At 41.5% G+C, this 16,527-nt stretch overlaps 1 protein-coding gene across 3 annotated transcripts in view; it reads left to right on the forward strand.

Moving 5' to 3' along the window:
* Positions 1 to 16,527, forward strand: part of TNFAIP8 (TNF alpha induced protein 8) — a 75,148-nt gene that overhangs the window by 50,308 nt on the left and 8,313 nt on the right. The gene's annotated exons all lie outside the window — the stretch shown is intronic.

The following is a 16,527-nucleotide window of genomic DNA, read 5'->3' on the forward strand; positions in this document are numbered from 1 at the left end:
TGAATGTTAAAATTACTGTAGGCCTAGACTTACTCTTGTACATGATGTGAAAGACAAGGATAGTTAGCTGATCTTCAGAAAAATAGGACTGGATCGAATGAAATTTAATGATACAGACGACAACATAATCTATGTATTTAATGACTGTGCATGATCTTTGGCATTCTTGTAGTACTCAGAAATTACACGTACGCTCTCCCTCCCTTTCTCCCCAAATGAACAAATACCCTAAAAAGCATACACTTTTTTTACCAAGACAATATTCAAGAAATTCTTGTAGAATTGAAATACTTTCCTGTAGCAACTGTTGTGAAAAAGAGAGAATGTACATTCCTATGGCAACATGCACATTCCACCCCATTTGTACAGTAGGAGAGCAAGTAGCATGCATGCCAGGGCATGAAATGTTCTCTGGTTTACACACAGGAAACGTCAGACAGTTTTGTAAAGTGCACTTTATTTCAAAAGTTAAATTCATTTTTTTTAAGGCAAAGCTCTTATATCCTGTCTGATATAGATTCTTAAAGTTCTTTGGGAAGATGACTTTGGTTTTTATACAGATTGTTTAATTTCTCTTGACATAATGTGAGGTGCCAAGGTCTTCATGGTGACAAAGATAAGGGGTTGGTTTCTGAAGAGAAGAGATTACTTTGAATCAGTTGCTTTAATAAAACACTGGATTTTGTTTTGCTTTGACCTGAATAAGTGTTCAATGGAAAACAGAAGCAGTGACAAACTGTAGAAAGAGCAGGTGTGAGTATCAGTAGGCAGAGATTTTTTTTTTAAATTTATTGATCACTGGAAACTCCACAAATAAATTAGTTTTATATTGTTGATAGTATTGTACAGAAATGATTTGTGCTGCATGAGATTTTTGTGTGTGTAATGTCTTGAGGCTTGAGATGAGAATACAGTAACACTGTTTTTAGTTGTCATGACCTACAAATAAGGGCAAGGGAGAAAATGACTAGATAAAGGCTAGATTTCAGTCAACAAAATTATAAATTGAGTGAGTCTGCAGCTATGTTAAACCGCCATATCTGATCCAATTTAACATTGCCAGGTAGCTCCTTGGCCCCAGGCACAACACTGAAGGCATGTCTATGCTGCAGTGCAAGGTGTGACTGGCATGTGTAGACTTATCCAAGCTAGCATTGATCCAGGTAGTTTGAATAACAATAGTAGTGAAGCTGCTGCAGCACAGGCTGCACAACCCCACCCAGGACCCTGGATATGTACAGGAGGAGCTAGCACATGCTATTCCAGCTTCACTGCTGCTGTTCAAGCTAGCTAGAGCAAAGCAGCAGTCTGCATGTGCTGCAGTAACACTTCTGATTGCAGTGTAGGCTTACCCTAACACTGAAAACATAATCAAAACACCAAAGATGCATAATCATAGAACTGAAAGGGACCTGGAGGGACAGTCAAGGCAAGACGAAGTATTATTTAGACCATTCCTAACTGGTGTTTGTCTAACCTGTTCTTAAAAATCTACAATGACTGAGATTCCACAGTCTCCCTAGGGAATTTATTCCCATGCTTAACTACCCTGACAGTAAGTTTTTGCTAATTTCCAACCTAAATCTCCCTTGCTGCAATATAAGCCTATTGCTTCTTATCCTGTCCTCAGAGGTTAAGAACAATTTTTCTCCCTCCTCCTTGTTAACAGCCTTTTATGTACTTGAAAACTGTTGTCATGTCCCATCCCAGTCTTCTCTTTTCCAGACTAAACAAACCCGATTTTTTTCAATCTTCCCTCATAAATCCTGTTTTCTAGACCTTTAATCATTTTTGTTGCCCTTCTCTGGACTTTCTCCAATTTGTCCACATCTTTCTTGAAATGTGGCGCCCAGAACTGGACATATTACTCCACTTGAGGCCTAATCCAGGGTGGTCAAACTTACTGCCCTCTGAGCCGCATACAACAATCTTCAGAAGTTTGAGAGCTGGAGCACAGCAGCTGGGGTTCAGGGCTTCAGCCCCACTCCTGCTGAAGCCCCGAGACCCTCCTCCTCCTCACTTGACAGAAGCTCGTACCCCACCACTTCACTGCAAGGTAGAGGTCCTGAGTTCTCCCCCTGCGCCGTCCCCCGTCCGTCCCCCAACCCCCAGTCTGGTAGACAGAGAATGGGAGACATAGGGGGCATGCGAACCACAGTTTGACCACCATCAATGCGGAGTAGAGTGGGAAAAATTACTTCTCATGTCTTGCTTACAACACTCCTCCTAATACATTCCCAAATGTTTGCTTTTTTTGCAACTGTGTTACACTGACTCATATTTAGCTTGTGATCCACTATGACCCCCAGATTCCTTTCCACAGTACTCCTTCCTAGATAGTAATTTCCCATTTTGTATTTGTGCAACTGATTGTTCCTTCCTAAGTAGAGTACTTTGCGTTCTTTGCATTTGTCCTTATTGAATTTCATTCTATTTATTTCAGACCATTTCTCCCGTTTGTCCAGATAATTTTGAATTTTAATCCTTATCCTCCAAAGCACTTGGAACCCCTCCCAGCTTGGTATCGTCCGCAAACTTTATAAATGTACTCTCTATGCCGTTATCTAAAATCATTGATGATGATATTGAACAGAACAGGACCCCACTTGATGTGCCCTTCCAGCTTGACTGTGAATCACTGATGATTACTGTCTTGCATCTGAAGAAGTGGGTATTCACCCACGAAAGCTCATGCTGCAGAACGTCTGTTAGTCTATAAGGTGCCACAGGATTCTTTGTTGCTTTTACAGATCCAGACTAACACGGCTACCCCTCTGATACTTGTCTGGGAATGGTTTTCAACCAGTTATGCACCCACCTAAGAGAAGTTCGATCTAAGTCAGTGGTTCTCAACCAGGAGTACGCCTACCTTGGGGGTACGCAGAGGTCTTCCAGGGGGTACATCAACTCATCTCGATATTTGTCTAGTTTTACAACATGCTACAGGTCTGTCGCAACTTACGCGCATTTAACATGTGCGATTTCAGCTTTACGCTGTAGGGCCGGAGTCCGGGGGGCGTGGCCTCAAAATGTAAAGGTCCTGGGGCACCAGCTGTGGCTGGAAGTCCCAGGGCCTTTAAATCACCCAGGGGGCTCCCAGCTGCAGAGGTGGCTGGTAGTCCCTGGGGTGAACTAAAGGGCCCGAGGCTCCAGCCACCGTGGAGCTCTGGGCCCTTTAAATGCTGGCCCCAGCCCGGCTGCCAAAGCTGTGGGCGGGATTTAAAGGGCTCCTCCGGGCACCCCGCCACGGCGGGAAGCCCGGTGGAGCCCTTTGAATCCCACCTGCAGCTCCGGCGGCCAGGCCTGGCATTTAAAGGGCTTCCCGCCGTGGCGGGGAGTCCGGAGGAGCCGTTTACATGCCGCCCCGGCCTGGCCGCTGGAGCTACAGGCGGGATTTAAAGGGTTTGGGGATGTAATTTTGAGTATAGGCAGTTTTCGCTTTACGCGCTAACCACCGAACGGAACCCCCACGTAAGATAAGACTTGTCTGTATGTAAAAAGCACTAGCTAAGTCAGTATAAACTAAAATTTCATACAGATGATGACTTGTTTATACCGCTCTATGTATTATATGTTGAAATGTAAGTACAGTATTTCTATTCCAATTGATTTATTTTATAATTGTATGGTAAAAATTAGAAAATGAGCAATTTTTCAGTAATAGTGTGCTAAACACTTTTGTATTTGTATGTGTCATTTTGTAAACAAGTAGTTTTTAAGTGAGGTGTAACTTGGGGTACACAAGACAAATCAGACTCCTTACAGCAGACTCTAGACAGCGGTCTAGAAAGGTTGAGATCCACTGATCTAGGTTGTATTTCCCTAATTTGTTTGTAACAAGGTCATGAGAGACAGTATCAAAGACTTACTAAAGTCAAGATATGCCACAACTACTACTTCCCCCTATCCACAAGCCTTGTTACCCTGTAAAAAAACAAAAAAGCTATTAGGTTGGTTTGACATGATTTGTTCTTGAGAAAACCATGCTGTTTCTTATTACCTTATCTTCTAGGTGTTTACAAATTAATTGCTTAATTAATTGCTTAATAATGTATTTATGTATCAGTGTATTTGTGGCAGAATTCAAGCATTTGGATTCTGTTGCATAGCTGACCAAGTGAATTCCTGCTTTATTCAAAACAGTGAAAATGCTTTCTGTGTAAGCTTGACAAATTCAAACTGGAAATAAGATGCCGTTTTTTAACAGTAAGGTAAATTAATCGTTAATTCTGGGTAGCAAAAATTAATCTAACAAATACATTATTGTCTTTGGGCATGAGTTTGATCTAATTTGTGCCCATGTCAAGCAGGAGTAAGAGAGAGAGAGAGACTCCCTCCTTCTTGTATAATGTACTAGTTCTAGAGTAAATTGAGGATTTGGGTTATGCAGTAACTCTTGTGTGGCTTTGCAGCTTCTGTCCTTGATCACTGTTTACTACATGGTCCAGAGGAGAATTCTTAAAGGGAAACAGTGAACTTTCTGTTCACTTATGCCAAAATATGCTGTGTTGTTAATGTTGCTAAGTAACAGTTCAACAAATACCTGTGTATTGATCTTGAAGCCAAGGTGTCATTACTCTCTGGTCTATACTAACATTGTTTCATACATTTTTCCATTAGTGTATTTATCTTTTTAGAGTCTAACTCTGATATAAAAAACCCCACAAACATCTATATATAGATACCTTTGTACAGGCCAAAACATACAGCATGGTAAAATTAAGGGAAAAAAATCCTGTAATGTACTACTACTTCTGGTCTAGTCGTGTCCTATTTTAGGCACACAGAGCAACAACAACAAAAAAGTTGTAAGTGCTATAAAAATTGCACTGGTTTAGGTTCTGACTTCATTGCTTGCAGTGACCTGAGGCTAAATGCTTTTAGTGCAGTAAAATTAAAAAGGAGATAACGCAGTATAAGTTGTCACAGTATAAATTATTTTTGCACATCTCTCTGCTAGGATAAAATGTTAATATGTGTAAAACTTTAGAATACTGTAGCAGAGATATTCATTCTACAGGTTTTCTGTTGTATATTTACCAAACGCATAATCTTGTTTTCTAATAGAACTTTCAACTCCAAACATAGCATGAGATAAACTCTGCTGCCCCTAAAGTACAATGGAATGATATTTGCTATGAAAGATTTTGAAATGCACTACATCATCCGTTGTTTAGTAGAATGCACAAGTAAAATCATTTAAAACCAGAGTGTCTACTGTATCTTTATTACAGTCAGTTCTAAGTTCTGCAGTTCATCAGTGTGAAATCTGTGCATTCCTGAAAAACATCGAGAGTTTTGAGTAGCCATGCTAGCATTTTTTAAATGTAAATGAGATTACGGAGGAATGAACTCACGTGTTTTATTCCTTTTAGGTCTCAGGATAAGCAAAATTAGCTGCTCTATGTAGAGTTTGTGAGGTCCCATGGTACTCCCTATTTTGAGAGGTAAATACTCACCCCCTCTCGTGATTATTGATCATATTTTGACATTTTGCAACTACCTTTTTCCTAAGCAGGCAGATGAGCTCTTGTGAATAGTCAGGGAGTCCCCCGGCATCCTAATACTGGAGTGGAATGTTCCCTATTTAACCAATGTTATCAACTGGGAAAGCATTTTTAAGGAGCTGCTATTGGGCTCTCACAGTTTGTTCAATCCCAAGCATCCACCACCAAGGACGATCTAGGGTGTATCTGCAGAAGATTCTTCCTCTTGCTACCTCCCATACTGGCCTTTGTGATGGAACTCTTTACTGCTGGACTCTTCATCAAAGTGAGGAAGGACATTCATAGTGTACAAGTGATGGAGGTAGAAGCTTCCTTAGTATTTGAGCTATTAGGTATAGAGATGAACAAAGGACAATAATTCTGTTTACCAGCAGCTTTTAAGGTTTCATAATTTTTCATTCTTCATTTGAGAGAAAACAAAACATTTCTAACATTTTAGCAAAAATTTAATTATGCCAAAATATCCATTTTTTTGGAATGACGTGTGAGCATTTCAAGGCGATTGTGGATGCTGGTGTAGGTAATATGGTGATTAGGGCACAGGCCTGAGGAGTCAGAAGACCCGGGTTCCAGGCCTGGTCTACCCTAGGGGGAAGGAATCAATCTAAGTTATGCAATTTTTGCTACGTGAATAATATAGCTAAAGTCAGTGTACTAAGATCTACTTACCACAGTGTCTTCACTGCGGTAAGTTGACGGCTGATGTCTCCCATTGACTCCACTTGAGCTTCTCATTCTGGTGGAGTACTGGAGTCGACAGGAGAGCACTCGGCGGTCGATTTATCGCGTCTACACTAGACGCGATAAATCGACCCCCACTGGATCGATCGCTGCCCGTCGATTCAGCGGGTAATATAGACAAGCCCGTAGTCAATGCTCTTCCTGATTCAGAGCAAAGATTTTCTTCACCGATTACTCGATTCATGCAGAACAGGGACTTGAACCTGGGTCTCCCCAGGTCTCTTTCCTAGCTGTAGATTGCGTCTCTCCCCTTTTTCTGACAAAACTTTGAAATAGATACATCTCCCTGAAACTTTTTTGCGTTGACGAAACAGCGTATTTCAGCATGTCTCGTGCCACTGAATATTTTCTAGCCAGTTTTAATTATTAGGAGTAGGAAAGACCCACTAGCCCCAAATGTGCTCATGATTTAGGGTATGTCTACACAACCAACGTTAAAGTGCTGCTGGCTGTGTAGTCACTGCTCCAGCACTGGGAGAGAGCTCTCCATGCACTGAAATAAAACCACCTCTGTGAGGGGAATAGCTACCAGCACTGTAGCACTATCTACACTGCCACTTTACAGTGCTAAAACTTGCATTGCTCAGGGGGTGTTTTTTCACAGATAACTCTCCCTACTTCAGACTGCAGAGGAAAAGAATGATGACATGGTGTGGGTTTTATTACTTTGATATCATTTACGTCATGCCATATGTTTATATGGTTTTTACACAAACAGATTGCTGCAGTCCTGCCCTGAAGATGCTACAGTCCAAGCTACATAGGACACACTGAAGGCAAGAGGTGGGACACTAGTTCAAGAAAGGGAAGGTTGCAGAAAGAGAGCTAGAAGATAGAAAAGAAGTGGGTATGAAGGAGATGGAAGAGGTCATTAATAAGAGGCTTTTGTAGGCCAATAAAGGAGGCCCAAGGGGAACATGATAGAAGTTGCAGAAGAGTGTGAAAGGAGGAAAGAGTACAGTAATGTGGAAGGTGCTCTGGAGAAGTTGGAGGAAATAAGATGAGAGAGGCAAAATTATTACGGTCTTGAAGATGAGTTGAAGGAGCATAAATCTGATGTGGTAAAATGCCCGAAATCAGTGAAGGGATTTGAGCGGAATGATGTGACTAGAGAACATGGCATGATTCAGGTGGTAGTACTAATTTAACTCCCATAGGCCTTTTTCATCTCCTTGAGATGATATTTTCTCCTGAGAATCAAGGCTAGAAAACCACACGAGGCTGGGAATCCACTTTCCCAAATAGTTCTGTATCTCAGTCCAGAGCAGCAAGGAAAGAATGACGGTTTTTATTTATATTTTTCCTTATCTTGTCTTCTACCCTGGGAGAACTTTTTCCATTAACACACTGGATGTCACAGAGCTAGTATATCTGATTTTCCAGGAGTTGGCTATTCTGGAAAGCAAAGGATAATGCTGTGTTGAATCAGAGATCTTAGCCATATACCATTCCTGTGAAGTACTACTGAGCCATTTGCAAGTGCTAGTCTTCATGCCACCCCTTATTTAGTTAGGTAAGATCCTTGTACAGTTGAAGTAAATGAAGCCAGAGGTCAAGTGAATTGTCTGAGGTCACAGAGAGAGCATTGCAAAGACAGGTGACTGTAGCCTTTGGTTTCCCTAGGTTGACAGAATGATTAGAACTCTAATCATAGAATCAACTTTACATTAGTATAATTTCAGACTTGAATCAATTTATGTTGTTGTTAATGTGGATTAACAACAACATAACTTGCACTAATTGATTTTCTTTTGAATAAAAGTGAAGAATCTTTTTATGCCCAGTTTTCAAACTCCAAACATGAATTAGTGTCCAACCACATGTACTTGAAAATGCTGGGGTGTATGTGTAAGGCATCTTATCATACATCTTTCAGTCTCATGCATCCTTTCTGCCTATACCATTCCATAGTCTGTAATTTGTTGTGATTCTGAAATCATGTTTTGGGATTGACAATCAGGAGAGTCAAGCAAACTCTCCATCCTCCTTCCACATCATCATGTTGACACTTTTTACCTTTAGCCTGTATTATTTTTCACTCTTTTAGTGTATACATATTGTTTTAAAACAAAATACTTGTTAAACAACAAAAGACGAACATTTGTGTAATAAAAGTAGCTTTTTAACTTTGGATGCAAAGAATGTGCTTGCAAACACCTATATTTGTGTTCACGAATGGGCATTTTTGTGTCTATGGGCTCATTTGTGCACTCAAATGTGTGGTTTGGTGGGCACCAAAGGGGAGCATGCATGGTTTTGCGTGAGTTAATCCACTCTGCCCTGTTTTATGCACTGTCCTACACAACTGAAGTCTGTGGGGAGCGCAGGATGCAAATCAGGACAGAAGATGACATATTGTGCCCATGTTTCACAATCTGCTCCTCAGGGTCTGACTTCAATCCATGCGGCAAAACAACTTATAATTGAGGTTGAAACCTTTTTGGGCTCAGTCCTCCCCCAAGAAGTAGTGACAGAACTCTGTCATTAATTATGAGCAGGATCCAACCCCTTAACTCACTGCACTGTACGCAGGTATTGCACCACATGTGAAACTATACATTGCTAACTGCTTGGATGTTGGCCCATGCATAACAACATGATGACACTACAGTATTTTGATTTATGTCAAACTTTCCATTTAGGGCAACACTTTATATTAGTGGCTTAGGTTTTCTTTATTCTTCTTACTACTATTTTGTTTTATTTACGGGATTGCTCACCGTGTCCTACGCCCTTTTTCAGACCCTCAAAGATGGTGTCTGCTCTCAGCCTGCTCACAATCTAAGCAGATAAAAGCAATGGCCTCATAAAATTCATGACTATTGTGTGAGGCCTGGCTGGAGCAAAGTATGTAGAAGGTAAGACTGGGAAGCTAACAATCAGTTAAGGTTATGATGCAAAGGCCTGTGTAAGTCTTTTAATCAGAGTGTCAATACTGTTCTGACAAATTCACTTATGTACTGTAGTGATGTTTGTCATCATTGTTTCTTTTCCACTGCTATAACCACAAAAGGCCCAGACCCTTTAAATCAGTATAGTAATAAATAATTTAAAAAAGACATATTCCAAGTTTAATCTCAAATTTAATTTTGACAATCCACGTATACATTCTTTGAAAAAGAAGGTGATTACTGTAGTGGATGGCATGTCATGGATTATGAAAGTAAATAGATATAAAGTTCCATCTATTAAGTGTAAGTTTATAGTTGTGTTGTAATATGAGAAAATTCAGTTGTTTTTGTATACGGCTCTTTATTAAGCGGCTTTCTTTCTTCTCTTAGCCTACATCAGTCTCAGAGGGAGAAATGTGAAGATTAAACGGTTATGAAATAGGTTATATTTTAAGTCTAGTTTCTTTTTCCAAGACGCATTGTTCATTTGTTCGTCTTTGCTGTTTTATGGATGATGGAACTGAGACTAATCGTTTCACAAAGCCAGTCACCTACAAAACTATAGTAGCAGTTGTTGCCATGTATGGCTGTATATGAAATTTCAGTGTTTGATATGACTGTTTTCCATTTGTGAAAATAGAAGGAAAATTTTTACATCAACTCAAATGACACATGACAGAGTTGTATTTTATTCAGATCTTTTAATGGGGAAGATTTAGATCTATTTCTCTTTTGCTTATGCAAATTGTTGGGCTTTTTTAAAGAAGGGACAGCTTTGGGGTTTCTATAACTTTCTGTGATGGAAACATTTTAACACTGTCTGTTGGATGGAGTAAACTGTGTGATGAGAAATGATGCATATGTGACTTTTAGCAAGATGCCTGAGGTCCCAGTGGAATAAACATGAACTGTTGATTGGCAGCAGATCTTAGGATCACAATCAATTAGACACAATATGATTGTGTTATTTGAGTAGTTTATCTAAAAGTTGTCTCTCTTCTCCTAGACATTATTTTACCTAGGATGGCTCTCTGCCAGGTTTGTTTGGTTGGGGGGGTTAATTTATATGGTTTGATTAGTCACTGCAAAAATGTAGTTTCACTAATTTAAGTTTTAGATCAATAGGGTTTTTTTGTCATCAGTAGAGGACTTATCCTTCTCCAGTGTTCAAGTGTTTTCTTCTAAGTCACCTTTTCGCATCATAACCCCCAGGATCACAAGCTGCCGCAACCATCCTTGACTAAAGGCTGTATGGGACTCCCTTCATAGTTCATCAGTACGGCTTGGCCATATGTTATGTATTACTATGGAACAATGCAAAGCACAAGGGCTAGACATTTGACCTCTACAGTGCTCACCATCGATACCAGCCTATGTAATGAGAGTTGATCTCTCAGGCATCAGCACAAAGTACTTAACCATAGGGCAGGTCCAAATTTTAAATAGTTAACACATTTGCTAAGCTTACAATTTAAATAGGATATTTTAGTGCTATTACTATTCAATAAAGATTCTGTAATAATACTGCTTTTTGACTATAACATAAAAGATATTCAACCACAGAATCTAATTTCACAGAAGCATGAGTCTCTAAAAATATTAAAAGCCTAATTTTCCTTTTACCCAAGTTTCTAACTTTTGTTAGATCTCTCATTTATGCTAGTGTAAATTAGGAGGAGCAAAATCAAACCCTAAGGAAGTAAAATATAATGTTAAAAAACAGAGGAAATCACTAGTTTGACCGTCTTAACAGCCATTAGGACTGAGAAAATTCAACTTTCATTTTAAACTACTCGGAATCAAACACTTAAAACGGTGTTTAAAAAATTACAATATTTTAAATGTTTTGGTCAATTAAGCAGCTGTTTTGACCATTGGCTTTGAATCAACAGTCTAAGGGATAAGCCAAGCCAAAGGAGAAGGTGAGCAGCAATGCAGAGGGTGAGTGAGATGGGAGAGGTGGACTGTGCAGTGGTGTATGTTTTTGTATTGACGGATGGGAGTGAGGGAATTGGGGAGAGGAAATGGTTGCAGTCACTGAAGAGATGATTGGGAATTTGGACTAATTTCTTGGCAGTTGCAATGCAGAGGACAAGACAGAACACACTGGGCAAGGCATGGTGACTACAGCTTGAGTGCTTTACGAAATAAGTGTGGGGTTTTTTGAAGGAGGAGGAGAATGAAGGAAGTGAGGTTGGTACAGTAATAGAGAAACAAACTCTTGCAATTGTACAGTCTGACATGGAGGAAGTCACAGAACCAAGAAGGCAACTGAGGGAAAATAAAATTAGACATTTTAAAATTTGCCTTAAGATCAAATGTTCTTGTTAATTTAACAGCTGTTTTCTAGTCTCACAATCTTGTTGTCATTTGTTAACTCCTCTTTCCCACTTTCCTTACATCCATTTGTCAGATCCTGCTGCAGCTATCTCTACATCATTTCCAAAATATCTCCCTTCTCCTTTCTGATTTCCAATTTACTAGTCTGTTCTTGTAACAGATTACTGCAGCCACCTTCTCTCTGTTGTGCCTCATGTCATTTTTATCCCCACTATCTCCAGTCGGTTCAAATTTCAGCTGTCAGTTGATTTATATTCTTGCCACAGGGGCTTTGTATCTGATAGACTTTGGCCTTTCCCTTGCCTCCAACTTATTTTCTGTATCAAGTGTAAGTTTCTCCTTCGCACTGCTTGTCTCCATCTCTGTCCAAGACTCCTGAACTCACTTGCTCCTTATGCTCTGCTCAACCTTGTCTCTTGTCATCGCCTTTGACTCCTATCCCCATACCTAGTTCCCTTTTGTGCATGAAAGTCCGTACACCAGGACTACCTTCCTATTAATATATAACAAGACCTCTCCTCCTTAAATATTCTTTAAATAACTCCATTCGATCAAGCATTCTAGCTGTAATGGCCAAACTCCACTTGGAGTATCTTGTCCTGTCTTGTTTGCTTGTTTATTATGCCCTTCGAGGTAGGGACCCTTTACTCTGACAGCGGTGACCTATTATAGTTTGGTATGCATTTAAGAGGCTGCATAAATGATTACAGTATCTCGATTGCATTCTGTTTGTTCTACAGAAATGACTGATACACATTTTTATCTTACCAAACATCTTTGTAGTGTCATTGTGGACTGTGGCATACTTGTGTGCTCCTGGCAAACGCAGATCTGCACATGCAGATATAGGTGCAGAGAAGCACCTGTCGTTTGCCTACTTAGACCAATCCAACAGCTGAAATATATTGGATCTATATTTAATGTCACAGCACCTGTTGCTGCATTCCAAGAAATTAGACAAATGGTGGCTAAGGAGTAAAATGCCAGACTACGTTCGTCACCCTATTCTGTGTGACTGGGTCGGCCTTCTTTGTTTTTCAAGTACACCGTATATTTTAGAATGTGGCTCTATAACAGCAACCCTATGTATATAAAAAGTGCTACATCTGAACTGTTTTTTCTTCTTGTCAAGGCAGTGTAAATAAAAACATCCATGGCATCTAGTGGGAAGAGGGGGCAAGCCTTTTTAAAAAGCTTTGTGAATCTCCTAACTAGCTATAGTATATATCATGTGATACAGGGGGTGGCTGTGGAAAACTCAGGCATGTAAAACCAGAATAACTTGTTGGTACAGATTGCTCTCATGGGGCAGCAAAACCCTATACACACATTCTTGTTCGGAATAGCATCATTCACCCTGTCCACTCCTCCTCACCACACATACTCGTCTTGGAGCTTTTTGTTTGCCTGGCAACTGACTCCTCCCACCTTTTAGTCAGAGATCATTTGTGTCCAGCTAGCTTAGCCAAGTCAAGGCATTTTCTGTTGCAACAACCATATGTTGCATATAGGGTGACCAGATGTCCCAATTTTATAGGGACAGTCCTGATATTCGGGGCTTTTTCTTACATAGATACCTATTACCCCCCACCCCTGTCCCAATTTTTCACACTTGCTATCTGGTCACCCTAGTTGCATATGACTTTGTGAACCCATTGGCAAAGAGATACACTTTCCCTTCTAGCATCCTATGAAAAAGAGAATATAGGGCAGAGGTTCGCAGGACAAATTTTTTGGTGGCCTCAGAGTGCAGTCACTCTCACACTTTTCCCCAAAACAAATAAATCTGCACATATACACGTCCAAATCATTGTAATTTATTTATTGCTAGCTAGAAAGTTTGTTGTTAAAAGTGGTATTAACAAACATACAAATATCACTTTTCACAGCATACTTACTCAGCCCCGGCAAACTGGGGACAAAGTAAGCCCTGGATAGGGGTTTGGAGGAGACAGTCAGGGGCCAGAGTCTGAAGCCCCGTAGCCAGAGCCTGTTGACCCACCACCTCAGGGCTGAAGCCCAAACCCTGAGCCCCACCGCTCCTGGGAAGGTGGGGAACTCACCAGGTGGCTGCTCCAGCATTTTGTCCCAGCTGTCTCCAGAGGGGGCAGGGCCCAATCCCTGCTTGCAGCCCTAACAGCAAACACCAAGGCAGTGCATCCAGGAGCAACAGAGAGTGGGAGGGACTGCTGCTTTTCCCTCCCCCGCCCTCCCAATCACAGACCAGGAGGCTGTGGCCGCAAGAAAAGCCCATGGTGGCCACAAGCGATGCAGCCATGGTGGCCGCATTTGAGAAACACTATTATGGTTCTGGAGACTTTTTGTTTCTATCCCTCCACAACTCTCTGTTCTGAGGGGACTCTGCCAGACTTACTTTCTTTTGTTCCCCTCCTGCAGCTGACATAGCTGACTTCATGGCCTTATCCAGTCTTCTTCGGCTATCCCTCAATGCGAGGATGATGTCTGCCAAAGGGGTTCATTGATGGGTTTTTAAGTGGCTGAGGAGCCCAATTCATGCCCTGCAGATTTTCCCACAGAAGTGACAGGTGTAATCTTGGAGGAGACATAGTTGTTGGCTGGACTGTTGTGCCCTTTCTTTCCTTCTTTGTCGCTTCTGTCTCATGAGCACGTCTGTTTTCCTCAAAGTGAGCTGTGCCTCGGTGTATGGTGTGGCGCCACTGTGTTCTGTTCTGTGCCGAGTCCTTCCGGTTTGTTGGGTTGATGCCTCCCTTTTTAAAGTGTACTTTCAGTATGTCTTTGAAGTGCTTCCGCAGCCCTCCGCAAGCCCTTCTTCCCTGACTTAACTGAGAAAAGAGTACTTGCTTCAGGAGGCGAGTGTCAGGCATATGTACACAGTGCCCAGCCCAGCGGAGTTGGTGTTTCATGACCTGCGCTTCTGTACTGCTGATGTTGGCTGCAGAGCGAGCGCTGATGTTAGTGCGTCGGTCTTCCCAGCTGATCCTGATAATCCTCCTGAGGCAGCGCTGTTGGAACCACTCCAGCCATGAATTAGCTAGCAGCCTGTATGCTCCACGAGTGGGATCACCCACTTCTATACTCTGCAAACTATGTCCATGCAACACCTATTGTTTACTATTTATCCTAGGCTTCAGGGCCTCGGATTAATTTCTTGTTCCAGGTCTTTCAGTTTAAATATTAAAATGATTATAAATTGCTTGACTAATCAGCATTTTTATAGCATTAGATGGGGAAAAGTTGTAGCAAGAATCTTTTAAGACTTGCCTAAGGTACATAATGATAAACTCCCAGGTCAGAGGGCAGAAACATGCACATTTCATGCATTTAAAAAACTTGGTTTAAACATTATTTTCTAACTAAAACTAACATTCACATAGAAATCTGAATATTTTCCTAGGAAAAAAGTCCTAAGTAAAACCCTTCCTCTTAATAAAGGTGTGAGTGGCAAGGTGCATAGGAGAGAAATGAGTGGAATTGAAAATTTTTCTATAGAGATTAGTTTGATCTACAGCTCTTTATTTTTAGGGACTTGGGGCCAAGGTGCTGGCTTGGAGAGTTGTGAGTTACAGAGGGCCTAGAAAGTGAAGTGTAACTCAGAATGGATTAAACCTTGGGGAAGGGAAGAGGTGTTAACTGCCAGTGCCCTCTCTCAGGGTTGATGTTGGAGAGAAGGGAAGCTCTAGTTTACAGCAGGAGTTTGAGACTTTTGATTCAGTGTATCCGTGGTGTCATAACTTTTCCAGCCAACTCTGCCCATTTTTTGGGTTGTGCTAATACTGTAAGACAACCTCTCCAGTGCAGCTGGAGTTGTGGAAGATTTGCACAGCTGCAACCACTTCTCCCAGTAGACTTTCCATCTCTGGGGGTCTCATAAGGGTATGTACCAGCTCCTCAATTAATCTGGTCCATTGCGAGTGAGAACTGTGTCCTCTTTGGGACAGAAATGAAGATTCCAAGATTGTGACTTGATTTGTGCGTCACTCTGAAGCTTATAATGTCTGTGGAATCAGTTCGAAGTGATGGAAACAGCTACAAGCATGGTGGAGAGTTATTTTTGTTTAGAATATCACTAAGTTCAGTCATCACTGGATGTGTGATCTGTTACCACCCAGTTTTCGAATTCTCAGCCATTTTCAGATTTATGAATCACACTGGTGTGATAGCATAGGCTTTCAGCTGCTGATGTTGATGTAATATACCAGGGGTGGGCAACCTGCAGCACACGGCTCGCCAGGATAAGCACCCTGGCGGGCCGGGCCAGTTTGTTTATCTGCCACGTCGGTAGGTTCAGACGATCACGGCTCCCGCTGGCCGTCCCAGCGTCCCAGGCCAATGGGGGCGGTTCACCGTCCCAGGCCAATGGGGCGGTGGAAAGCGGCGAGGGATGTGCTGGCCGCGGCTTCCCGCCACCCCCATTGGCCTGGGACAGCGAACCGCGGCCAGTGGGAGCCGCAATCGGCCGAACCTGCTGACGCAGCAGATAAACAAACTGGCCCAGCCCGCCAGGGGGCTTACCCTGGTGAGCCGCGTGCCAGAGGTTGCCGACCCCTGTAATATACATAGACGTCTATAAAGCATTTGACTTGATACCACACAACGTCTTGATTAAGAAACTAGAACAATACAAAATCAGCACGGTACATGTTAAATGGATTAAAAACTGGCTAACTTAGTCTCAAAATGTAATTGGAAAGGGGTAATCATCATTGAATGGTTGTTTTTCTAGTGGGGTCCCGCTGGGATCAGTTCGTGGCCCTATAGTACTTAATACAGTGACATAGAAGAAAATATAAAATCGTTACTGATGAGACTTGCAGATGACACACAGATTGTGGGACTGGTAAATAACAAAGAGGACATATCAGATACCAAGCGATGGGGATCACTTTGTAAATGGAGCTCAATCAAACTATGCATTTCAATAGGACAAAATGTAAGTTTATACATGTAGGAATAAAGAGGTAGGCTATCTTTACAGGATTGAGGACAGTATTCTGGAAAGCAGTGACTTTGAAAAAGACTTAGGGTCACAATAGATAATCAACTGAACATGAGCTCTGTTACTCCTG

Source organism: Mauremys reevesii, linkage group 6 (assembly GCF_016161935.1).
Source record: "Mauremys reevesii isolate NIE-2019 linkage group 6, ASM1616193v1, whole genome shotgun sequence".
Lineage (NCBI taxonomy): Eukaryota > Metazoa > Chordata > Testudines > Geoemydidae > Mauremys > Mauremys reevesii.